At 37.5% G+C, this 26524-nt stretch overlaps 1 protein-coding gene and 1 pseudogene across 9 annotated transcripts in view; both read right to left on the minus strand.

The window, feature by feature from the left end:
- Nucleotides 1-26524, minus strand: part of Nrxn1 (neurexin 1) — a 1062527-nt gene that overhangs the window by 748089 nt on the left and 287914 nt on the right. The window lies entirely within an intron of this gene.
- On the minus strand, nt 15492-18423 carry LOC114619240 (annotated as a pseudogene).

Below are 26524 nucleotides of genomic sequence, written 5' to 3' on the forward strand. Positions count from 1 at the left end.
TATATGTATATGTATATATATATTCTTACTAAGCACTTGTTACATGCTTACTTGCCTTAAGATGCCAATTTTCCCTATATACTATCTTTGCTGTTATGTAGATTATTTTCTAGCAAGAAAGGAGCATGTAAAATATATAGCTACCAGAGTTATTCTATAATTCTGGTAATTACAATGAAGTAGAGGTAATTAATGTGATGACTGGAGGATCTTATCCATTTCAAAACATCATGAAAGGCTTTCTGAAGGAAGAGACCTGGGAGTCAGGCATATCAAGTAGAACACATTTGTGAATAGAATACCATTAATACAGCATAACAGCAATGAATAGTGACTGGGGTTTTGTTTTGTTTTGTTTTGTTTTGTTTTTTTGTTTTTTTTTAATCAGTTACCTAAAGGAGCAATTTAATAAGACTGAGAGAAATCTGAAAATATCCCACATCTTCCTTTGTATGGGATTTTTATTATGAATTTATCCTGGTATGCTTTGAGGCACAATGAGCAAAGGAATGTTGTTCTACATTAAGGAACGAACTGTGCATTGATTGCTTCAAGTTCAAAATGTTAGTATGTAGTTTGTATTAAATTATTTAAACAATACTAAAGTACTAAAGTTGAATCCATTTGCCATATAGGATATTCCTAAATGACCACACAACTATGAAAATCTTGCCTAGAGTGGAGGCTCTTTGGTGAATCATTTCTCCAGTATTCCCTTTCTAGGGAATGTACTTGGAGTTGAATGAATCTGTATCAATTTATCTCTATTCTCTCTCTCTCTCTCTCTCTCTCTCTCTCTCTCTCTCTCTCTCTCTTTCTTGATATCGATATACATACACACACACACACACACATACATACATATATATATAATTTACTTTCATTTGTCAATGGTGAAAAAAAAACCCTGAACCTGAGACTATGGAGTTATTTTGGAATTAAGCAGAATGTGTTCTCCAGAGCAAGCCTGAAGACTAAGCAAGTCTTAGATGCTCCTGCATGTTGAATGATGGAGGATCTGAGCAAGCTGAAAAGGTGATTGACAAGACAGGTGTCTTAGAGTTTCTATCGCTGTGATGAAACACTATGACCAAAACAAGTTGGTCACAAAGGCTTACACTTTCCTCTCACTCTTCATTATCAAATGAAGTCAGCACAGAAACTCAAAGAAGGAACCTAGGAGCAGGAGATAATTCAGAGACCATGAAGAGGTGAAGCAAGACAGGATGGTCAGGTAGGAGCAGAAGAGACTTCAGGCAGCTATGAGTGCTGCCAGTGAGAGAGGCTCCAGTGAGGCATATTTAATGGGGGAAACAAAGGATACTTAAGACTTTTTGGTGAGGGGAGGGTTTTGGAGTCAGAGCACTGGGGATGCCTCATTTGCATAAGGGGGAATTTCAGGAACTGCCAGACGTGACCTTGTAAGGGGAGAGGAAGTTTAAACGGTGACCTGGTTACCAGGCTATGTAAACTCCTCCGGGTGGCAAAGATGGGAGCACGACACAACTGGACTCTTGGTCCAAGCCAGCTCCCCTCGGTCACATGGCTACCTGGCCCAACACTCATCCTACTTTCTTATAAAACCGAGGGCCACCGGCCCGGGGATGGAATCACTAACAATGGGCGGAGCTTTTCCCCAACAAGCACTAAGAAAATACCCTACTGGCTTGCCTGCATCTTCATTGAGGTTCCCTTCTCTCATATGACTTTAGCATGTGTCAAATTGACATGAAACTATACAGCACAATGAAAGGAGATTCTGACTTGTGTTATTGAAGCTAATTCACCTGCCATTTACATGCCGGGATGAACCTCTTGAACAGACAACAGACCCTTCTTCTCTTAAGTATCTCTGCTAATGCAAAAGAGAAGAAATGTAGAAACTTTCAGTTTCTACATTTTCTCTGTTACAGTCAATTGACTGTAACATTTTCTCTGGACCACTACAGAATATTTCTATTGCTCCTCTTATAAATTCATAACTCATGCTTATCCCATAAGACACCTCCCCGACAAAGCACATATGTACTGATACACAGTCTACACAGAGAAAGCTGTATGAATATTATTCTTGCTTTGACTGCTTCTTGATTTTGATGCTTGTTAGTATCAGTGACTTTCAGCACCCCATTAGATACAAATAAAAGTCTGAGCTTTCTATGGTTTCTTTTTTGGATAAGACCCAGGGATTTTATTTAATAACAAACTGACATAAAAAGAGTACATTTTTATTTTGAACAAGTTATGAGTAAACATTAAAAAGTATGAAAGTCAAATTGACTGTAACATTTTATATATGTATATGTATATGTATATGTATATGTATATATTTACACTTTGCAATTGAGCCAGGCATTGGTGGTGCACCCCTTTAATGCCAGCACTTGGGAGACAGAGGCAGGTGGATTTCTGAGTTCAAGACCAGCCTGGTCTACAGTGAGTTCCAGACAGCCAGGGCTACACAGAGAAACCCTGTCTCGAAACAACAAAAAACAGAAAAACAAATACTTTGCAGTTGAATGAGCATATAGGGCTAAGATGATAAACATTTACCATGATGTTTATTTGGTTTTCGACTTCTAAATACATTTTTGAAGTATTTAAACCCAAATGCTTATAACATATTAACTTTCCTAATATTTGCAACAATAGCTAACATGGTAAATTGCAAGGAAGTGCAGTAACTGCTTGGCAACCCGTGCCTATAAGGAGTCTTTAACTGAAGAGATAATCCAGGAGGATGTTGACATAATGAAGCAGATGACAGGAAAAAAACAAACAAAAATTATCTAAAACAGAAACCTCCACATAGAGAGAGAGGGGGCATTGGCTCAACCATCCAGTGAAGCAAGTGTCAGCTTCACAAAGGAATGTGTAAATTGTGTTGGAATTTTTTTTGAAATTAAATTTCACCCATACCTCTCTTGAGAGGCCTTTTAGGCCTTAAGAATCTCAACTTATCTGTGTGATTCTGAAACTACTGAGCCTCACCAATTGTCGATCTGTATTTGTCTCCCAAATGCATGTGTGAGAAACAGATGTAGCAGTGTTGGAGGGTGGAAGCTATTAAAGTAAGGAAATTCTACAAATGAATGGACTAATGGTACTACTGCAGAGGTAGAACATGGGAATGGGAGAAGGCTCAGATAGTAAAATCTTTACATTTCAGAAAATTCACTGTTTTTCAAATCCCAATTAAATAAGAGTTTGAGTGAACAAAAGTTAGGGGGTGGGGTCAATGCTATCAAATTTATTAAGCAAAACAACTTCTTTGGTCAAGTTCCTATTACAAAAGTCAATTGATGGTAGATCCTGAGTCACCTGTGGTCAGTCTCTCAGCCTGTCAAAAGTCTCCGTCTAATGTAGGCTAAGCCAGACTTCTTGTGTTCTCAAATAGCTTTCCCTGGCTTTTACAAGACATTTAGATATATTATCTCCTTTGATACTTCTAACAGTACTAATATATTACACAGAATAGATGACATCACAACAGGATTTCCATTTTGCTCCTTAGTTCAGAACCATTATTGTCTTAAACCTTGAACTATCACAAGCAAAATTTAACTGAGCTGTTTGCTGCCCTGTGAGCCTGCTTGCTTTGTATCCCTGTATAACCTCTTGACAGCAGCTTTCATCCCAGGGGTCCAGCCTAACAGCAAAAGATGGCATTGATAAGGTAACTGGATAAAATGTCTTGACATTAGTTTTCTCTGGGAAAATGTGTAATTATAGAAAAATTATCCCCCAATTATTCAAATTTAAATATTTCATTTCATGAAGATCTTATCTTTTACATATTTTGTTTTCAATTTTAAAAGTGTGGTTTCATGCCTTTGTTGCAGAATACTTGATAGTTATGTTGAAATTAAAGTATTACAGTCATAGTGGTGAACTTAGCCTTTACAACTCTTTGGAAGCAAACTTATTCTAATGAAATTTCTTTACCTTGGACAATAGAATTTTACCAGAAACCTTGGCCAATACTGTTTTATGACCTCAACAGAGGTCAGAGCTAAGCTGCAGGGTCTCACGGTTTGCTTCTCTGTAGCTGTGAGAAAACCATGACTAAAAGCAAGTTAGAGAGAGAACAGCGTATTTTCTCTTACAACTCTCAGATCATAGTCCATCACTGAGGGAAGCTAGGGCAGACGTAGAGGTAGAGACTGAAGCACAGACCCCAGAAGACAGACGCTTCCTTGTTTGCTTTATGTGGCTTGCTCGTTCTACTTTCTCATATCACCCAGGATCACCTGCCCTTCCACAGTAACCACATAGGCCAATTTGATGGAGGCAATTCCTCAGTTGAGCTTCTGTCTCCCAGATGACTCCAAATTATGTCAAGTTGCCAAAAATTTAACCAAATATACACAGAAACTACATGTGACAGATTCTAAAACCAGCTATCTTGATCCTGAATTAAAGTCAATTTAGAGAGAGGAAAGTAATCACTTTATACACACGTAATGTGACATTGATTAGCTCTCTCCCTCCCTCCCTCCCTCCTCCTCCCCCTCTGTGTGTGTGTGTGTGTGTGTGTGAGAGAGAGAGAGAGAGAGAGAGAGAGAGAGAGTGTGTGTGTGTGTGTGTGTGTGTGTGTGTGTGTGTGTGTTGAAAAGAACTTCACAAAGAAATGCAGAGGTTTCTTTCTCAGTAATCAACAGTGGAATTTATCCAAACACTTAACATTACATGTAAATTTAAAGATAAGTTTGTTCTACTAAAGAGCATTTTATAACTGGATGTGTTCATAATTTAACCAAAATCAAATATGGTAATGCTTATGTCCTTCTTGTGAAAAATATAAAAGAAATATAATAATATTTATTATAATCCATGGATACATTTAAATGTGGCTTATTTTCATTATACCTTCACATCCTGAATTTAATTATCAAAGGATTAAAAAGAGAAGCAAGATTTATAATACCAAACAATAGGCATTTAGCTTTTACCATATAAAGTATGAGCAACTTAGTGAAGCATTAGAGCACATGACAGTGCAGATTTGATACCTAGTGCTGAGGATTGACATCTGTCTTTCATAGTTGTCTGTAACCACTTCCATTGACTAAATTAAATGTAGTCGAGGTTAACCAATGCTATTCTATTACTGTGGAAGGGTCCCTTGACTACACAATTTTTACTTTAATCCTCCTGGAAATTGCAAGCCAAATGAAACCTTTCACATATAGCCAGAGGGAAGAAGGAAGGCACCATCATTCAGTTCTCGCTCTAGTTATTATGGGAAATTCGTCTCTTCCAGTGACATTGGCTCATAAGTAACCATTTACTGACTCTAGAGCTCGGCAGCTTGCTTCATGACTCTCCAAGATTGAGACCATGGTAATTTTTACGATTATGATATGAGCTAAATTTCATTGTCAAGTATCAGTTGGGAGTTGTAGGTCATTTGTCCATTTCACTGCCTCCCACACCAATACTACCCTTCAGCAATCAAGTGGATGAGCACATGAACCAGTGGTGAACCTTTCATACTCAATGAGGAACAACTGGTTTCTGCATATCACTGAGATATTATAACTCCATCAGAAAAATCTTAAACATTCTATTAAATTTTAGTGTAAGAATGACATAGAAAATAATTGTAATATTTCCAGAGAAATTTAGTTTAAAATTTATATAGAGAGTACACTAAATGTGGAAATATTGCAAATAAACCATTCTAATACTGAAGCCAACAATCAACTATATATATATATATATATATATATATATATATATATATTCTCCAACAATCTCTTCTATTCAAAGTGTGAGATCACTTTCATCCATTCAAAAACACTAGTTCACGTCTTAACACTATACGAAAACATCGTGTTTGTCATGTGATCACAATCAAGTATCAGATGTTTTCTGATAGCTAAGATTGGGTGAATACCCCATTCAGGTCATGCCTGTGTTCACATCTATATTGAGACATCTTCTAGTGATTATAATAAGAATGATTATAATAAGAATGTCACTCACAGGATTGGTGCAGGCATCCAATATGAGATTGGATATAAAATGATCTGCCAAGTAGAAACAATTGTTGAAACAGTTATTTGCCACATAGATATCAAGAATATGTAATGGTGTTATATATTTTTGAAAATTAAATAAATCTAGAACATTTATTTCCCCAGACTAATTGTACAGAAATGTTTTCGATCTGTTTGCAGTGACTTTGCTACCGTTGTATTCATCATAGGTAGCCTCGTTGGCACTTTCCTGTCTCATGCATTCTTGACTTTTGGTTTGGTCACATGCTCCACCACTCCCCACCCCCCTTCTAATGTCCGTGTCACATAACATCCCTTTCTGTCTCTGTCCCTCATTACAGGTGAAGCATGACTGCTACTTCTACAATGCCCAGCCTTTATCCATCGGCTCTATATTTTAATCTCTCATCTCATCCTGTCCGTGTGTGGAGTCTTATTGAGTTCTTGGTGCTGCTATTATTTGATACTTACTACATTCACTTCCTTGGTTAGAATTACATGTCAAATAATATGTTTATACCTTATCTCTGCCATTGGACAGCAAGGTCCTTCAGTTTGGAGATTGGATATGGATTTACTTTTAGCCCCGCATAGACAGGGAGGTGCCTACTAAACTGCCACCACCATCTCTCTGTTTTCATGGTGATTGACATAAGTGAACGTATCCTGACTGGTATAATAATAGAGATAAGTATCTATTCCCTGTGACAGGGAAGTGACTGTAAAAATAGTACATTCCGGAGTTATCCTCCTGTTGCCATTTGCTTGGCAGGTCATTACATTGTGCAGTGTGTAACAGAAAATTGGTGAGAAAGAGCTATTTTATTTCTATTTATGTGTATGTCTGCACAGGTATTCATATGTGGATGCTACTACCTGTGGAGGCCAGAAGAGGGTACTGCAGGCCCTGGAGCAGGAGTTACAGGCTATTTGTGAGCTTTTCAACTTGGGTGCTGCTTACTGAAATGTGCTTCTCTACAAGAAAAGTAAATGCTCTTAAGTGCTAAGATATCTCTTCAGCTTCTAAAAATCCATTTTAGCATTTGAAAATCTACCACAGATTCAAACCAAGGATGTTTTTGTACACACACGGACACACACACACACACACACACACACACACAAATCTATAAACCACAGAACAGTTCAGTTGGAAGAATTATCCATACAGCATTGACTAAGTCAAAACAAGAATAAATAATGGAGAAATACAGGATAAGCCATTTTCTAAGTAGTAATGGGAAAAGTAGTAAGATTATTTTGTGAAAGATGAATACAGTCCACAATTCAAATGAGAAATCATGACACAGCAACATCAAAACAAAGAACAAAATGCCCAAGCCCAAACCAAAACCAAACCAAACCAAACCAAACAAAGCAAACCAAAACCAAAACCTAAAGAACAAAACAAAAAACACATTTACTTAATCAAGTTGGTAAATGCTAACAAATAGGTAAGCTGTAATAGAGAGGATTTATTGCATGCTAGTAAACTAAGTTAACCTGCATCATCTATCTTTCTATCATCTATTTCTCTATTATCTCTCTATGATCTACCTATGATCTATCTATCATCTATCTATCTATCTATCTATCTATCTATCTATCTATCTATCTATCTTCATCATCATCTATCTTTTGTCATCTTTCTAATATGTCTATCACCTACTTGAGTTAATCATTATCAATAATAGAAAAAGTGTCTTACTCAATATGGTACAATATTTTAAACACAAGTGTTAGAATTTTTTAGCTCACAAACATAATGATGAACAGCCTTATATAATTTAATATTTTCAACAGTCATGTTTTAAGCTAAAGTATCTATTTGTTATTAATTTGACAATCAAGTAGTATTTCATGGATATGTGTGTATTGTTTGTTGGAAATAGTTTTTGCTTTTCTTGCCATTGCTTCATTCATACTTTCTGGTTAAATATTTATTTAATAGCTACCATGTGGCAGGTCTTTTTTTTTCAGTTCTAGGGATAAAGCAAATAAAGGACAAAGTCCATTATTTAATACAATATTATTCTCTGTGTTGCTTAGTTACCTCCTCATGCTTATACCATGCCCGAAGTAGATCATAAGTTTGCAGGAAGTGTAGGAATGTAATTTCAGGTAGCAGCATGAAGGAATTTCAATTTACTCTCAAATATTAGTGGCCCCCGAGGGACATCCCTGGAAGTGTACATCCTATTCCAGAGGGAAAGGGCCAAGATACGGGAGATAAGTCCTTAAAACAATATACCTAGGTAAACGGAAGCCACTTGGATGAATTCTCCTGGGTTATAAAGATAAAGGTGTAAATTTGAGTTACTTAGGAACTGAGACTGGGAACAGAAGCTAAGCTTGAGAACAAATGTTTGAAATCTTTTTAATATTGCCCAAAAAGCAATTAACTGTCTTTGTCAACTCTGTATATAAACCATCCTTTACCCTAATTCGGGGTTCCCTCTCGCCTTCGAGTAGAGGGTCCCTGGTGCACAAGCCACTATCAATTCTTCAATAAATCTCATGCAAATTGCAGCGAGTCCTGTCCATGAGTATCTCTGGGGGAGCTCGTCCCGTGGGTTTGGATCTTTAGCATCCAACAGAAGCTGATTCCTCAGTTTGTTTCCTTACCTACTCTACAGTTGTCAAGATGGCAAATACTGAATTCAAAGTTGCTATTCAGGGACAGGGATGTGGCTCACTATGAAAATTCTGGATGAGTAGCATAAGCCTCTGAGTTCTGACTCCTAGATACTCTTCAAAGGTCAAAAGTGGTGGCATAGGTCTGTAACCTCAGGGCTGGGGGCGGGAGGGAGACAGAGGTGTTCTTAGGGCTTGCTTCAGGTTCAATGAGAGCTCCTGTCTGTTAGCATTTTGTCTAAGCTCTGCCCCACAGTTACCCGGCAATGGCCAGGTGTGCCTGACTCACTATAAAAGGGGCTGCTTGCCCCTCTGCTCTTTCTTGCTTTCTTGCCTTCTTGCTCCCTGCTCTGCCCTCATGTCTCTTGCCTTCCCCATTCCCCTCCCCTTCTCTCTCCACGTGCTCATGGCAGGCCTCTACTCCTCTTCTCTCTCTCTCTCTCTCTCTCTCTCTCTCTCTCTCTCTCTCTGCCTTTATCAGTCTCTACTACCCTCTCAACTCTCCTCCTCATGCTGACAATCACTCACAATGGCTGTAATCAGTGTGGTGGAATAAACTCTATTCTATCTTATACCTTCATGTGGCAGGAAGGGATGTCACAGCATAGGCCCTCAGATATACCCTCTTTCCCCATACCCCCTTTCCCCAGACCTGACTAGACATTCACCAAACATATTCTCTCTCTCCTTATCTTTAAAACAAAACAAAACAAAACAAAACAAAACAAAACACAACACAACACTGTCTAAAAGACCAAAAGTAAGTAAAATAAAATAAAATAAAATGAATGAATGAATGAATGAATGAATGAATGAGTAAACTGAAAAATAAAGTCACTAACAGTTGATATAAGTATCTGGCGTCCACAAGTACCTATGTAGATATAACTTCCAACATATTAATTTGCATTACATTGATATGTATTACTTTGAAATATATGAGAAATCACTGAGTAACTTTATTTATTTACTTATTCATTTATTTATTTTACTTTCTTTAAAAACTCTTACAAATGTTGGGCATGTGGCATATACCTTAACCCCAGCATTTGGGCAGCAGGAGTAGATACATCACTGTGAGTTTCAGGCTAACCAGAGCTATAAAGTGAGACCTTGTCTCAATAAGCAAGCAAGCAAACAAACAAACAAATAACAAACAAACAATAGCAACAACAACAACGACAACAACAAAAACCCACCGAAAAGTCTAGGAATGTTTACATAAAACACTAGTTATTTAGTAAAAGACTGAAAGAAAGGCTTCAAATGTTGGAATTCCCCACTCTGAATATGCTATATTTTGTCAGCACTTATAGAAACATAATTTGCTTTAAAATTTTCTTGGTCTGATTTCTGTTCTAGTTAGAACATAGCATGCATATTTACAATGCATTCAGTAAATGACAGTAAATTATCTTTCTGAAAGGTTGCATTAATTTTTTTAGAACTGATAACCTATGATACGTTGTTCTATAATTGGTATATGTGTGTTTAGGGTGTGGGGTCTTAAAGAAGTGGTTTATACATTCATGTAGAGGGCAAGTAGACAGACAGAATTGGGATCATCCTCACCTTCTCCCTTGCTTTACATCAGGGTTCCTTGTCTTTTAATGCTGGGCATGTCGGGCTGCCTTGTCTGGGATGTTCCTGTCTCTGCCTTCCATCTCACTGTGCACACTGGGATTACAGATGTGCATTACTTTGCTCAGCTTTTACGTGGGTTCTGGAGGTTTGAACACAGATCCCCACAATGTTTGGCAAGAGCTTTATTTATGAGATACCCCTCCAGACCCACACATCTTTTCAATATATTCCCTATTTTAAATTTCAGCCACATATCAGCTATATTTAAAAGGTTGAGCTGCAGTCATTCAGTTAATTTGAACATTTTGCCTGCTTCTACTCATCTGTAAGTAAACCAAACAGCCATGAGCCCTAAGGGGCTCTTCAACTGCATCAATATCTCTATTGTGTTGTGTTATTATTGGTAAAGAGAAGACTGGAACAGGAAACAGTAACTGATCCAAATGTTTCTATTCTAACTTCAAGAAAAGACTTGAGTGTTCTTTTATAAGAGTAAGCTTTCCAGAGGCCAAAAGATCCATGCATAGGCACAGCATGGTAGTGTGCATTTATAAAGCACCTTTAGTAATTTGTAGTCTCTCTAGGATCTCCATCGAGTTCAAAGATTTAATCTTTTTCCATGATTAAGGCTTTGTATTAATGATAATAGTCAAAGATTTTAACAATCCAGTAAATACTAGGCTAGGTGTTTTTCCTTAAGGCTTCCTCTCCTTCAGCCCATCACTGAAACCAGAACAAGCTAGTAAGAAGAATGTCTGCCCACGCCTCTCTACAGCACAATGCCTTCATACATGTAGCTTTTAGGATTGATAATTCAGTTGCAGTCTTGAATCTGTTTAATATAGCTTTAACCCTATTGTGAGATTATAAATAATATACATAAAACAAATTATCTGGATGACTCAAGAAACAAGTAAAACACAACAGAGAGTACATGTGTATGCATGAGAAGATTTGTTACTCATTCATTCAAAATCCTTACTAAGCATCAGTTACAGAGCAGGCACCACTCTTGGTAGTTAAGATGGTAACTGTGAACAATAAATCAGAACACGTGCCTCATGGAGAGTCCTTTGATAGTCAAGCTAAATAGTGTCAGGCCCTGATATTTACATATTTAGATTTCATTCACTGTTACTACTAAGTGGCAATAAAAGAGAATGAAGAAGTACATACAGTTTCTAAGGACTCCCCGTGAGAACCTGGTCTTAACCACTTAACCTCTGAAAATAACAATTCCTCCTGTATTTATTTTGTTGCTGTTTAATAACCTCTAGAATGTACAGCAGTTTCAAAACTCTCCAATTTTGTATTTCTTGTTGATAAAAAAGTGAAAAGTGTTGGCTCATGTTTATACTCTCTTTAAATGCAAATTAAGAAAAATTCAGACAATTAATAATTTAAAAAACTGAGTAATTGCAATCAACAGCAAACTCAGAAAGGGATTGCAGTACTTTAAACCATGTGAAGTAAAAGCAGTGATGGGCAGGTCTGGGCACAGTTCATAGGAAAAAATCACCACACTGATTACAGCCATTGTGAGGGGTTGTCAGAAACAGCTAGCAAATTACAGAGGGAAGGATCCACAGAGCCTCTCCTGGAAATCACTACTATTATCATGGAGTTAACTGGGTAATTTTTTTCAGCACAAGCGCCAAATGTATTTTTTTTAAAAAAAAAAATCATAAGTAGGAGGTACACAGAGAAAATGTACTTCTTAAGTCAGCTAACTTGAGGTCATTTTATTCAGTGAAATAAGTAAACCCAAACCGCATGTCGTATAAGAGTACGAAAGCACTCTGCATAGAAAGACAGAACTTTTAGCTAATCTTAATTCAGCTTTTCCTACAGGGAAGTGGGAAGAAAAAGAAATCTCAGAAAATGTCTCATTTACATGGAAAGCTTCATTAATATTAAAAATGATAAAAGAAAATTTGAATCTTTTAATTTAGATAATCTAGTATTTTCATTAAGGAACAAGTAGTTGGTTGAAAAATAAAATTGGTTTCTAATGGCTTCTGATTGACATAAACCAGTGTCAGATTAAAGATATTTTCACTGTTGGATCCAATAGCAGCTTTGCTGTATGATAACCAGGACATAGTTTCTCATTCTTTGGTGAGGGGAGTCTTGCCCATAACTGAAACTGCCATTCTCCCTTCACTGCCTGTATATTTAGCTAAATACCTCTTCGTTGTAATTTTTTGTTCTCTTTGTTAAAATAATACTCAAAAGTTTTCATTTATATTGTGATTTATGTTTTTCAAAGCATTTTGATATTTATAGTATTTAAATTTCCAAATACTTACATTAGACAGAGTAAGGACCAAATTCCCCAGGCCTCAGTTTCTATAGTAGCAGAATAATAGAAATCACATCTAACCCTTCTGCAAAAATTAATTGTGATAACAGTCATGAGGATGATATTTAACATATCTCAATTATTTACTAATCTGTAGCATTAATTTCATTGGGCTACATCTATTAATGTATTCAAACCTCATAGAAGCCTTGCAAAATAAGTTAATTAATTTTCCTATTTCATGGTGGATAAAACCGAGGCATTACAAAAGCAAAAGTAGTATAGCAGGTTCACACAAACATTATCTTTCAAATAATGACTTCTACCAGGTATCACGCTACTTTCGTCCATCAGTAAGCACATTCCCATGTTGACACACAGCTTCAATAAGACTCCCATTCCCACTTCATAACCAAAGGAAATGGACTCAATCCATCCAATGCAAAGCCTATGACTTCTAAGTAAGGACTTGATCATATGTTAATCTGAACATCTGAGGAGAATGAACACCAATCCAAACTATCATGGCAAAATTAATTAAAGCATGCTAGTAATTAAAGCAAGCCTTTTATTTGTGTACATGGGCTTCCTCCTCTTAAGGTGGGGGAGAGGGCATAGTCCAATCCTTGAGAAACAGAGATTTAATCATAAACAAGAATGAAGCTGCTTGTGTTTACTATAAGAAGGCTTTAAAGAAATTATTTTAAAGAAAATTGAGTTATGAGACTGAGTCTTAATTTCTCAATATCATACCATCATAGCCAGGTCATTACCAATGTAAAAGTTATTAGAGTATAGCTAAAAGGTCTGAGTAAGTGTATAGTAAAATGTCTGAGCATGGTTAAACACTATTTGGAGCTCATGGGATTGGACAGGATTAGAAAACAAAAGTTAACATTTAGAAGCTTGCTATTCACAAAACCCAAGTATTTTTTAACCAAGTATTTATAGCCTTTGAGATCTTGCTAATAGCTATATATCATTCTACACACTCACACAAACACATAATATTCTACATAGTTAAAATTGATTTTTATATAAAAGCAAAAAGGAGGAGGGGGATGGGATAGGGGGTTCCAGGGAGGGGAAATGGGGAAAAGGGATGACGTCTGAAATGTAAATACATAAAATATCCAATAAAAAGAAAAAAGAAATAAAGAAAATTAAAAAAAATAAAATTGACTTTTTACTTTAAGAACACTCTACTAGATATTGAGCACAGTTGCCTAATTTATTACTATTGAAGGAAATAGCAACAAAATCTCAACCTAGGAAGTGATTTTCAAACACAAGAGGAAACATATTGATTAGTGTAATAAGAAAATGAAAATATTTCTGAAATGCTCTAAAGACTTCAGTAGACTAAGGAGATTTATATTTTTAATTAAATCTACTATCAAGGTAATATAAGTGAAGATAATAACTCCATAGTCAGAGGAAATAAAGCTGGCATTCCACGAATCAAGAGAGGAGAAATAGGCATTAGATAGAAGGAGGTGGGCAAAGGCGGTGTGAGAATATTGAATGGAGGTGCTATTGATATCACATTAATTATCATAATATTAATCTGAATTATTGTCAGTGAAGTGCTAATCCCAAATGTTCCATTTTATGTTACAAATAAGCTACTCTTACAGTGACCATAGTTTCAGTATGCTGAAAATTATCGCAACATACAAAAATTGAATCCACATGTATGTTAAACATTGCCTAAGGCTGAAAGGCTGACCACAACTTTGTTATTCTGGGGAGTTGGAATGTTACAAATTTAGAACCAAGTTGTGGTAATCTCCTTCATAGATATTCACTATCTGACCTAATACCTTTTCGACCTTCAGGCAAAACTCTGGAATGTATTCATTTACTGTTTGCTTCTACCAATCCCAAAGCTAAAAGTACTGGATAACATTTGTAGCATACACTTTTGTGTATGGGCAATTGTCTACCTTGTGCTCTTTCAATTTATTAAGAAATTGTCTTGATTGTTGCTGATGATGTTGCATGATTGGGAATAGTTCATGTAACTACTTCTGTATTGAAACACAGTTGAGAACAGCCTTAATCTGTGTCCCATGGCATTGCTCGTTCATCTGTGACATAGAACAAATGATCTCTTAGTCCCTCTGAGATGAGCACTGTCTTGCTTTCACACAAACTTTCAAGGTTAGGATCAGTTCTTTACACATATCTCCCTTAAATTTATTGCAATAATCAGACAACTCAACAACATTCAACTGTGATGGACACAATTTCTAGTTAGAGGTGTTAACACATAGATGAATATAACCATATACTCAGGTCAGAGTGATGTGTTTGGGGCAAAGACTGCTTCACTTTGCTTTGTATATGTATATGCTTGACAGAATTCTTTCGTATTAAAAAAAAAAGCCTAAAAATTGTGAGTACAAATGAAACAACTGAGTGTCAGTGTTGTCAGTCAGCATGCCTGCCCAACCTAATAATTCAAGTACTGAAAGCCCATAATCAGCTCCATCTATGCTTGAAGATTGCTAAGAATAACATTCAAAAACTGCCTTTGCAAATGTGAGCTGCCAACCAAGTATTAAATTGCCCCATATTGTTGATGCAGAAAACTGTCAACAACTTCTGTAGTGCATACATGTCCAAGTCAATAATCTCTGGCTGCTTCCCTTCTTTATTTCTTTCTTTTTGGTGGGTGGGGTTCTACTACTTTTAATTTGTATGTAAACCTCTGGGGGAGGGGTCTTGACGGTGCCCACCCTAGGTATTACACTGGAGACTTAAGGGCTCCAGACAATAGCTGAGAAGTCAGGTGACAGAAACAATGGTTCAGACAAATTACATGATTGCAAAGCTGGAGTTTCCAGGTGGTCAGATGTGACTTTGGGTGCCTAAGGAAGCAGTGACATAGTAAGGGCAAACAATGGGCTGTCCTGGAGCTGCCTTGATGACACCAGGGACAGAGAAGACCTCAGCAGCTGGTGGCTCTAGGGATCTCCAGTCCATGCTTTACTCGGCCAGAACCTGCCAGCAAACTTGGCTTTGCTGCCTAGCTCTTGCTCCATTCTACAGATCTAATTGTACTTGGTCAGGCTCTCAGATCGGCAAGAGGCATCAGTCTTGATCTGCCCAGTGCAAAGGCCCCCAACCAGGTCAGTGATGAAATTATCCTCAGTCTCCCTAGATGAATGAGTCACCATAACGCCCCAGCCATTAGACTGGGCCAGCTTATATGCCTGTATATACTCTTTCACAGAGTGGATCTGGTTCACTTTGCGCAGGAGGCAGTGGCAGGACTTCTTGCCCACATCCTTTGCAATCGGTTTAGGATTGGTTACTGTGAGATCATTCTCCATCACCAGGATGCCTGCACTAGCTGTGAAGTTCTGCCAAGCTTCCTGGTCATCCTGGTCAAAAGCGTCTTCAGTGGCCACCACTGGATACTCTTGGATGAAGGACTAGCATAGGTTAGCCTCTTGGTGTCATCTGGGTACTTGAAGTTCTGGTCATAATTGTCAAACCTGTAGAACTCAGAGGCAGCTATGCCCATGCTGATGACAACCGGGTTAGTGTAGCTGGCCTTTGTGAAGACGGTATTCAACAGCTCCAGCACTTCTTTGTTCTCCAGGATGCTAGGTGCAAATCTGTCCTCATTACCCACATTGACAGCATCCTTCCTGCACTTCTCTTTGATGACATTCTTCAAGTTGTGGTAAACTTCTGCTCCATAGCTTCCTGGAAACAGGATGCCCCTACAGGTAGAATTATGCTCGTACATGATCTAGCTTGTTCCCAGCAAGAATACCACACTGTTGATCACATTAAAAGCTGGGACAGACAAGATGACTTCAGGGTCGCCAGCTAAGTCAGCAACGTGAGGGTAAAGAGGCACCCCCACCCTTTCCACTGCTTTGTCTGCTTTGCAGACAGCCAGAGACACTCCCAGGATGGTATTTGACCAAATTTACATTCATTCCCAGTGTCACCCTTCTCAATCATCAGTTGGTCAATTTTCTCTTGCTCCACTACATCAGTTTCTTGTTAACCAGAGCAAGTACAATAGTGTTTTTGTTGTGCTCATCAACCTTTGAGACATCCTTCTCCAGAAAGTGTGGGTTCTAGGGCCTCTTAGATGCCAGTAGACACACTGCTGGGCACTGCGGCTTGGGAGAGATCTTTTGCAATGTAGAGATGCACTTCACAGTGGGATTTCCATGGGAGTCAAATATCTCTCTGGCATGGATCTTGAGAATAGCTGTGGTGAACTTCTGGCCTCAGGATCACTGAGAAGGAAGGCTTTGTCTATTTCTTTACACAATGTTTAGGCAACAGTATACTTTAATACATCTATACGTTGTTCTACTTGAGTATCTTCCATGGTTTTGAATATCCTTGTTAGATTAAAATAATTGCTACATTTACAAATAAAGCATCAACTAGACATGGTTGATATTTCTTAGGAGAGCAACACTGCTCATCCACTGCTTTCTATGCTCATTCAATACAACCTGTGTCTATAAATGAACAAAATGACATTTTATTAAGATCCAGGCTAGTATATTTGAGAAAAGAAAACTCAAGATTATAGAGCTAGTCTGTTTACTAACTCTCCTTTGCTCTGACCCAAAGTGATTTGAGTGCACATATTATAACAGTTTACTTAACACACTGTGCTGGAAGTACTCATTACCCATCAATTTTAGAAGGATCTAATATGCTTGTGTGAAACCTTGCCTTCCTCACACCCACAGATTAAATTGTTTCACTGCTAATCTTATAGCACATTTCTCAACTAGATGGAAAATGGTCTTGATACTATAGTGACTTTTAAATTATTACTCTTTCCAACAATATTTTAGAAATATTCTTGTTTACTAAGAAGAAAAGTTGGTTCACATTTTACAACATAGCTCTACAATATGATCCTAATTATGGCCTCTTAGAGCAAGTTCCTTGTTTCTCAAAAGGAAGGTGATTTTTATGGGAGATTCTTAGGTTGTATCATTTTTTAAAAAGTGAAACTCCTTTTGTCAGTCTGATTGGCATTGTGTAACTGCCTCAATTTTGTTAGAATGTCTACATTTGTAATAATACTTTTACTGGTTTGATCTTTCTCCTTTGCTTCTAAATCCTCTGAGACATTGATGGGTATGTAACTGAATCCTTACTCTGAGAACTAAACCAACCACTTAATGCTTCTTTAGGACTTCCGCTATGGTCATCACTGTGCTACACACTTTCAAAACTTATCTCATCTGATGCACAGAACATTAAAGTTTGGTAAAATCACCATTCTCATTTCATCGATGAAAAGCTAAAATATACAATTTAGGTCGTGAAATGCTCAAAATAAAAAAAATAAATGAATAAATTAGTAAACCCAGTGCAAAGAGCTGTGATTTGAACCCAAGAAGCCAACCACAGCTCTGTGAGACTGCCATTGCATGGGAAGAATTGTGCATGGCTTCTAAGGGAGAATGAGACAGCACTTTCCAGCAATATAGAAAATAATGAATGGATGTTTCCCAGCTGTCTTTTGTGATTTGTTCCACCTGTCTTCAGAGCTTTCTTTTATCTGTCAGCCCTCCCCACCCTCTCTTCAGCAGAAGAAGCAGCCTCCCTGGAGGAATACAGAGAGCTGCTATCTGACACCACCCAAATCTACACCTTACTCTACATTCTCTTGACAGCTATTCATCAGCCTGTCTATCTGTTGTGGACTCAGTTCTCTTCAGCTTTGATTTTGAAAGTGAGGCTCAAAATGTCTGCTTTCTATGAAGCTGTCGATCCCCCAGTTTCACCCGCCTCCTTCTGCATGATAGAGATGCCCAGGTTCACTATCCAAGGCTGCTGCTGAGTGAGATTTTCTCCTTCCAAAGACCTTCTAGACTAAAGCAGCTCTTTCTATACCTTTGTCATCTTGCAACCACTCACTGAGACAGATGAGGCACACAGCATGTTCTATTTGCATAACATTTCCATATTATTAATAGAAACACAGGCCAATATCTCAAGGATGACATTGAAGAAAAGTTGGTTCACATTTTACAACATAGCTCTACAAGATGATCCTCATTATGGCCTCTTAGAGAAAGTTCCTTGTTTCTGAAAAAGAAGGTGATTTTTATGGGTGATTCTTAGGTTGTATCATTTTTTAAAAAGTGAAGCTCTTTTTGTTAGTCTGATTGGCATTGTGTAACTGCCTCAATTTTGTTAGAAGCAACCAAAAGTCATTTGAGCCATGGTAAAATGCCATGTCTCTAGAGACCATTTGTTATGCTTTAGGAAGGATTCAAGACTGAGTTTAATGACATTTCTCAAACCATATGTCTGTTCCTGGAGGAAACTTGTTCAGCAGTCAGAGGAGCAGAGTTCCTGCCAGACTTCTCCAGTTACCTGCCCACTGGCCAGAGTATCTCTAGGAGGAATGAAAGGCTGGCTGAACTCTCTGTATTGCTTGTATTGTGTATTGTGATGTAGTGTGCTATTCAATAGCAATTTCTTTAGTACTTCTTCAAGTTTGACTTCAGTTGTGTTCCTTACTTCTTTAAGGGCTTTCAATCAATGACTTCTAGCTTCCTGCCTAACTCAGAAAAATGACTCATCACAATCTCTTTCAGGCAGAAAGAGTGTTCGAGTCAGAGGGACTGGAGGACACCAAAAAACCACCGGCTCTCCAAATCAACAGGCTCAATTCACTCACAGAGAGACGGAGACAGCATTGGTAGGCTGTGTGCAAGTCTGTTTCAGACATGAATAGTCCCAGAACAGAAAGGAGTAGTGGAAATATGCCCCCATCCCTAACTCCACATCCATTTTCAAATAAAACTTTAGTGTAGTCCAAGGGAGTGTCACTAGGGAAACAATGCCTGGCAGTAGAACAGAAAACAAACTCAAGGGCATCCTTGGAGGTGCATTGTCTCACACTGTGTCATGGCTCCTCTTCCCTCCAGGTTATTTGTATATATATTTTAGCTTCCACTTTAATGTTTTTATGGGATTCCTGAGTGGGCAAACGAGTGGAATTTTGTTTCTTATGCCTTTTCTTGGGCTCTTTTCCCTCTATTTGTTTTGCCAATTCAGATATATTAGTTTTTATTTTATCTTATCTTATTATTATCCCATACAAGCCTCTTTGTTTTCTAATGAGAGAAAGAAATGGGGTGAATCTAGAAGAGCTGGGGGGAGTAGAGGGAAGGGGAACTTTAATCAGGATATATTAAGCGAGAAAGAAAAATCCATTTTCAGTAAGAGAAAAAAAGTAAATTAAAAGTATCATAAATTAACTTTGACACATATTTCTTTCCATATAAAACAAATCTATAGTAACTGAAATAAAAACAAGAAATAGAAATTAAACCTAAGGGTGATTTTCTATCTGGTATGAGTTTTTAACATAGAATTGATAAGTTTATTACAAACACTAACCAGCAAGCTTAAAATAAAGGTATTCTGACTAACATTCATAGATTGCTGCTTGGACGTTGAGGTGAACTTATATAAACCACAATGTTCAGGGAGATAGTTCTGTTCTTGTTCTACATCATAAAAGTCAATCAGAGATGAGAAGGAAACAGACAATAGTGAAATAGAAAGTGCCAAAGATCTAGAGGAGCGGCTGTTGGTCCTTGAGGTACAGAGAGCAGGAATGAAGGCCACCAACAATGGTGTAGTTCCCAGCGCCCAGCTGTGATCCTCTGTGTGTCTCTAGATTCAAATCCAAAAACCTCATCTCAAAGAAATTTCCCAGGTGACTCAGTATTTTATTAATTATGTTTTTTCATAGCTATCAATTTTATAGACAACCAACCAATAAAGGGTGTGCTCTATAGAAATACGAAATGAGAGTTGCTGATCAGAGAGGTCATTTACTTTTGTGCATGAAGAACTGTTCAACCTGGCTGCTTGACTTATATTATCTACATTAGTGTATCTTGTTTCCTCTCAGTTGCTAGGCTGACTGGCAGAATTCCTTACAATATAGCTAGTCAATGGGGTGTTGCTGTCAGAAAGGAGGCTAATTTACACTTTATTTGAAATGTCTGCCTCCAGCTGGGTCATGAAAGCTAGACGTGACCTTTATGTACTTCATATTTTCTAAGAAACATGCCAGTGTCTTGCACGTATGCACATGACCAATGACCTTCTATAGATCACCTTTAAGGCTGGACGTACAAGCTCTTGTTCTCACATCACCTCTAATAAAGCTGAGGTACTTAAAATACAGTTTATTTCCTGTATTCTTGAAAGTTGGTGCTCCCAGATATACAAATCCTGTTTTTCCCAGAATAAAGAAGAATGATAAAGTATGCAAAAATAAAATTGTCACCTTAATTAATGGGGAGAAAATAAATTTCTAGGAATGTACTGTTCTGAATGCAGTGTTCTCAGCTAGAAATTGAACATCATTATTAGTGTTGGAATAGAAATTCAATAAGCCTGGCTCAAAGTCAAGCATCAGCTGCTAAGCCATAGCTATCAATATCAGGATGAAAACACTGTGGTCTACACTCAAGAGAATGAGAATTGAAACTTAGGTCATGCTTGCTTTTTAAAGTGTTATAGTTGTCTTTAACTATATACAAACGTGTACTTTACAGATTGATATACATATGCATATGCATATATGTATGTGTGTGTGTGTGTGTGTGTGTGTGTGTGTATGTGTTTGTATGGATAGATGGATGGATGGAAGAAAATTTATTTATGCTATCTTGAAATTTTTCCATAGACTTAATGTGAAATTTGTTTTATTTAATTTTCTATTAAGCCTACTTACAAAAGTATCCAAAAACTAATGTAAAGATTATCTTAACAAGTGCAATACATTGCTTTGTTTGTCTTTCTTGCTGCTGGTATCACCTCTGTTCACTGTAACCCCTTCAATGTTCATTTTTATATTTCAAGAATCCACCTCTCTCATGATTTATCATATTTAATTAAACAGAAACACAGAAGCATAAAAGCAACAGATACAAACAAGAATCCTGGCCTTTAAAAGCTTATTTTAGCCCATGGGATTCTGCTTTCTGATTCATATGGGAAGGAAGATTCATATACTGCCTGTCAGCTCGAACTCCAGTGCCTATCTGTCAGCTCAGACTCCAGTATGGCCACTACTTCCAAAGCTTTACACTGCTTTGCCGTGCCTAACTAAAAACACAGCATGCTTCTCTGAGAATAAAACTATTAATATGACTGTACTGACAGTCACTGAATGAAGTACCTAATAAGGGAAAAGCCTCTGTTAATTATAACATAAATAAACAATTAACATTTCCAATTCTCAAATGATGCAAGGGGGAACATTTGTGCAGACAGAAACTGGTTTTTCTGCCAATTGCATCTGTAGTAAGTATGTAAGTACGCCAGGAATGGATCCATATGTATAAAACTAATTGGATCAATTCACTGACAAAACCAAACCAGATCAAGATGAATAAAAATGAAAAGACAGTCATTTTTATTGCTCATGAAATAGGCCAAATATTTTTTAAATTATTTTTCTTACGATGAATGACTAAAAATTGAAAGGTGAATTCTTTCTGAAGATTGCTTGGTTTGAGATGAGAAATGAGAACTGAGGGATTGGTGTTTAGGACAGGAACTGGATTTAATTATGTTTTGCTTTCTGCTTCCACAGAACAATGATATTGTTTTGAATGTTTATGTGCTTCCATGTGTGTGGGCACTCATGCCATGGAGCATGGGCTGATCTCAGAGAAGCATCATTTGCCTGAGTTACAAGGATCAAACGCAGGTCTCAGGCTTGGTGGCTGGTGCCTTTGGCCCCTAATGTATTGTTAAAATATATTACATCTCCTATCAACTCTATTTTATCATGCTTGTAATATTTGTTTACATGCTTGCCATGTATGTTATGGGTATAGTTCTGAAGGGTTTGTATTTTGTAGTGTTTCATTTTCCTTAACTGTCAAAATGTGAAGTTAGACAATGTTACCACCTTTAGAATGGAAATTGGTTTGGTGTACAGGGGATATTCACCAAGGTGTAGTGAAAAAGCTTTATTGGTCACAACTAAGAGGGTATCTCTGGTGTTTATACTCCCCTAAATGCCCTGTCATAAAAGAGGCAGGGTCCTACTAAAAATCATGTGCAAATGTCAGCCTTTGCAATTTCAACACAAACCTTTAATTTTGATCATATGCTCAGGCAACATTTTTAGTTTAGAAAGAAGCTCTTGTGAAAGAAGACGAATGAAAAAGAATACTGTCTCCATGTACTTACATAATATGCTTTAGTATAAAGTTAATGCAAGTTCATGATGCCTTTCGGCAGTGTCTCCCTTCCCCAGGGTGTCTGGACAGGTGATATATTTACAGCAGTAAATGTGAACCAGAAAGACCATGGCAGGTCATCATTTCAAGATAAAAAAATGGAGAAGATGAAACTCTGGTTGCCTTCAGGGTTTCAATACTTTCACTTTTTATTTCTGAGACAATAAGGCTCATATTTATGACTGTTTTCTGTTCTGTTGGATGTGAAGACAGAATTATAATGAAGTATCAACTGTCTTAAATAGAAAAAAAAAAGCCTTTGAGAAGAAAGAGCTGATGCCAAGGTGTGATGGCTATTCCATGGTTGTCAACTTGATTACCTCTGGAATGAACTATAATCCAGAAGTGAGAACACACTTGTGATCCAGATCCTGAAGCTGGAAGACACAGGCTTTTGACATGGATTTTGAGATGAGATGACAACCGCTTTTGATACAGATCTTGAGGCATAGTGGTTTGAAAAGCTTAGGCCCAGGCAAAGTCGTACATGGTTGTAATCTCAGAAGATAGAGGGAAGCAGAATTCAAGGCCAGCCTGGGACAGAGCAAGTTCCAAATACAGGTGTGGTGATTTAATTTGGGCCATATCTTCTGCTGGAGGTACATAAGGACAAGGGAAAGAAGAAAGGTTCATTCTTTGCCTGCTTGCACTTACTTGCCAGCACATCTGTTGGAACCTACTTCTTCAGGATTCTGTCTTATACAGAAGACCAGCTGAAACGCCTAACCTTATGGGACTGAGCAACTACTTGATTATTGAACTTCCCATTCATAGCTACACATTGCTGGGTTAGTTCGACTGCAAACTGTAAGTCATGACAATAATTTTCCATTATACATATATATACATTCTATAAGTTCTGTGACTCTAGAAAATCCTGACTAATATATCATATGGGGCCTTCAAGTCACACCAGTAGTCCATATGAGACAAATGGGCTTTGCTAGCAATGGACCTTGGATTTAAAAAATATTTTTCTTCACCAAGAAGAAAAACAAACAAAGAAACCAAAAACAAAAATCCATAACATTCCCTAATTGAGAGAACTCATTATTTGTTAATTTAGTCTGCTTGTTTTAGAGATGGGGTCTTGCTATGTAGCTGGCTGAAATTCACTGTATAGCACAGGCTCACCTCAAAGTCAGGCAGCTGCTGTGTCTCTTTAGTGCTAAGATTTCAGGGTGTATCTCCACATTCAGCATTTTCTTTATGGTCTGCAGACCAGGATGCAAGGCAGACAGATACAAAGTCTGGAGGTAATATCTTCCCCTACTGAATTAGTGGACATGGATATATCCAGAAAACAGAAAATGAGCTAGCTAGTGCTTGAGGCTTCCTAAAGTCAGTGACTAACAATGAGGTGGGAGATGAGCCTTTTACATGTATGATGAGGCTGTCTACATGTATATTTAAAGAAACTTTATGGTGATGTGAACGTCATGTACACTGGTGTTCCACTCTTCACTTACTTACATTTGGCCACTGTGATGAGAGGTTAGAAAATCATTTGTATTAACTTTCAAACTTCAAGAAAGCCCTGCCATTTGAAGCACACACACAGACACACACAGACACACACACACACACACACACACACACACACACACACAGAGAGACAGAGACAGAGAGACAGAGAGATACCAAGAACCTAATTTATCTTCAGATACAGTAATATGACAATGATACTAAGCCACTGTTGTACCAGGTAAAACTATGGGCAAAAGCACTATCCTGTAAAAATATAAAAATACAATGTAGGTACTATATTTTAGTTCAATTAAAGAAAAATGAAGGTGTATTATAAAGTGCAAGGTATCCTGATGATAAAAAATTGAGTCTTAAAGTGTCATCCTGTCATGTTTCACACAGTCAGTGCGCATACCGCAGTGTAGAGTGTAGAGGAAAAGGTATCTGGTAATGGACACTTTCAAACCTGCTCCACATGAGGAAAGGCAATGCTTACTAAATCAGTCTGACTGACTGGTCACACTGTTTCCTAAGAAACAGAATATTTACAGAGTAGACAGTATGCAACTTCACAAAACATCAACAGATTTGTGTCTACATTAATGTATGTTATCTATTTACGTGTAATCATCAAAAAGATGGTTAATGGTGAATGTTTAAAAATAAGTTTTCAAAAGTATTTCTTTCTTGGGCAGTTGATAGGGAGTTATCAATTCTCCCACCTTTCTACATCTATTTTAATATTTCTTGTGGGAGGGTTGAAAGCATGGAAGCAGGAAGAAAAGAAAGATGGATTCAAAGGTGAAGTCAGGATCAAAAACTGATTAGGAAGAAAAATGAGTTTAATAATACATTTTTGGAGAAGCCATCATAATCAATAACTTCCCACAACTTGATTCATAAACCTTATTTTTCATTGAGCTAGTATGAAGGTAACAATTAGATACAATCCCAACCTTTTCATGCATTAATACCAGTGCAAATTAACTCCTACCACTAAAATTACTCCTTCTGTCTGTCAAAATCTGTGAATGGTATGCCTTACTCCACTCAGGGCAGAATTGTGTCTCCTTGCCTATATTAAACTTATACAAAAATTCACTATTAATTAAAACAAGATCAAAACTGACCTCACTGTCCTATTGATAGGGGCTACCATTTGTGACAGTCTCAGAAGAGCCTGAATTTAACCAATGTCCCCATCCAGTGATGAATGCCTACTTATTGGTGATGTCTAAGTTTAGTATAGAGACATTTATACTGTATTTCCAAAAAAGAACATCATGGATAGCTACGTATTTTATTTACAGTTTGTAAATAGTATTGCATAAGTCAGGAGATGCCTATGTTTCTCCATATATCTCTTTTTATTTCCACACATTCTGTATTTTATTCATGCTAATTGTCCATAGGGCATTCTTCATGAAGCAAACAGTAAATTGGAGAATATAACTGAAATCCTTTTATCCTGGAGCCTCCATCCTAATTAAGCCAAACCCACTGATTGCAAACACAACATTCTGAGATTGAAATCTCTGATCTTTCCTATTTGTGCTTTTGCTCTAACGCCCTCTGACACCAGGGCCCAAAGGCTTTGAGATAGTCTTACCACTGTAGCTCATACATGTGCTACTGACTTTAGTAAAATAGTGTTTACTTAACAATAAGCATTAGCTAGCGAAATTATTCTCAGAAAGAGACAAACCAAAAATAAGAGAAGAATAATTTTATTCCTTAGTATTAATAACATTTAATTAATAACATTAGCAACAATTAATAACATTAATCAGAGGTAGTCACTTATCTAATCCTGTTTTTCCAGTTTAAGCCCCAAATACAGGAAAATAAGTTGTAGCCTAAACACTTTCCAAATACTGCAAATGTAAAGAAATTTATCTTCTAGAATAGTGTATGTGGTGTGTAAGAGAGAGAGAGAGACAGAGAGACAGAGGGAGAGACAGAGAGGGAGGGAGGGAGGGAGAGGGAGAGAGAGAGAGAGAGAGAGAGAGAGAGAGAGAGAGAGAGAGAGAGAGAGAGACAGAGACAGAGAGAGAGAGACAGAGAGAGAGACAGAGAGAGAGACAGAGAGGGAGGGAGGGAAAGAGAGAGAGAGAGAGAGGGAGAGGGAAAGAGAGAGAGAGACAGAGTGAGCGAGACAGAGAGAGAGAGGGAGGAAGAGAGAGAGACAGAGAGAGAGAAAGAGAGAGCGAGCAAGAGAGAGAGAGAGAGAGAGAGAGAGAGAGAGAGAGAGAGAG

Source organism: Grammomys surdaster, unplaced genomic scaffold (genome assembly GCF_004785775.1).
Source record: "Grammomys surdaster isolate TR1022 unplaced genomic scaffold, NIH_TR_1.0 149, whole genome shotgun sequence".
Classification (NCBI taxonomy): Eukaryota; Metazoa; Chordata; class Mammalia; order Rodentia; family Muridae; genus Grammomys; species Grammomys surdaster.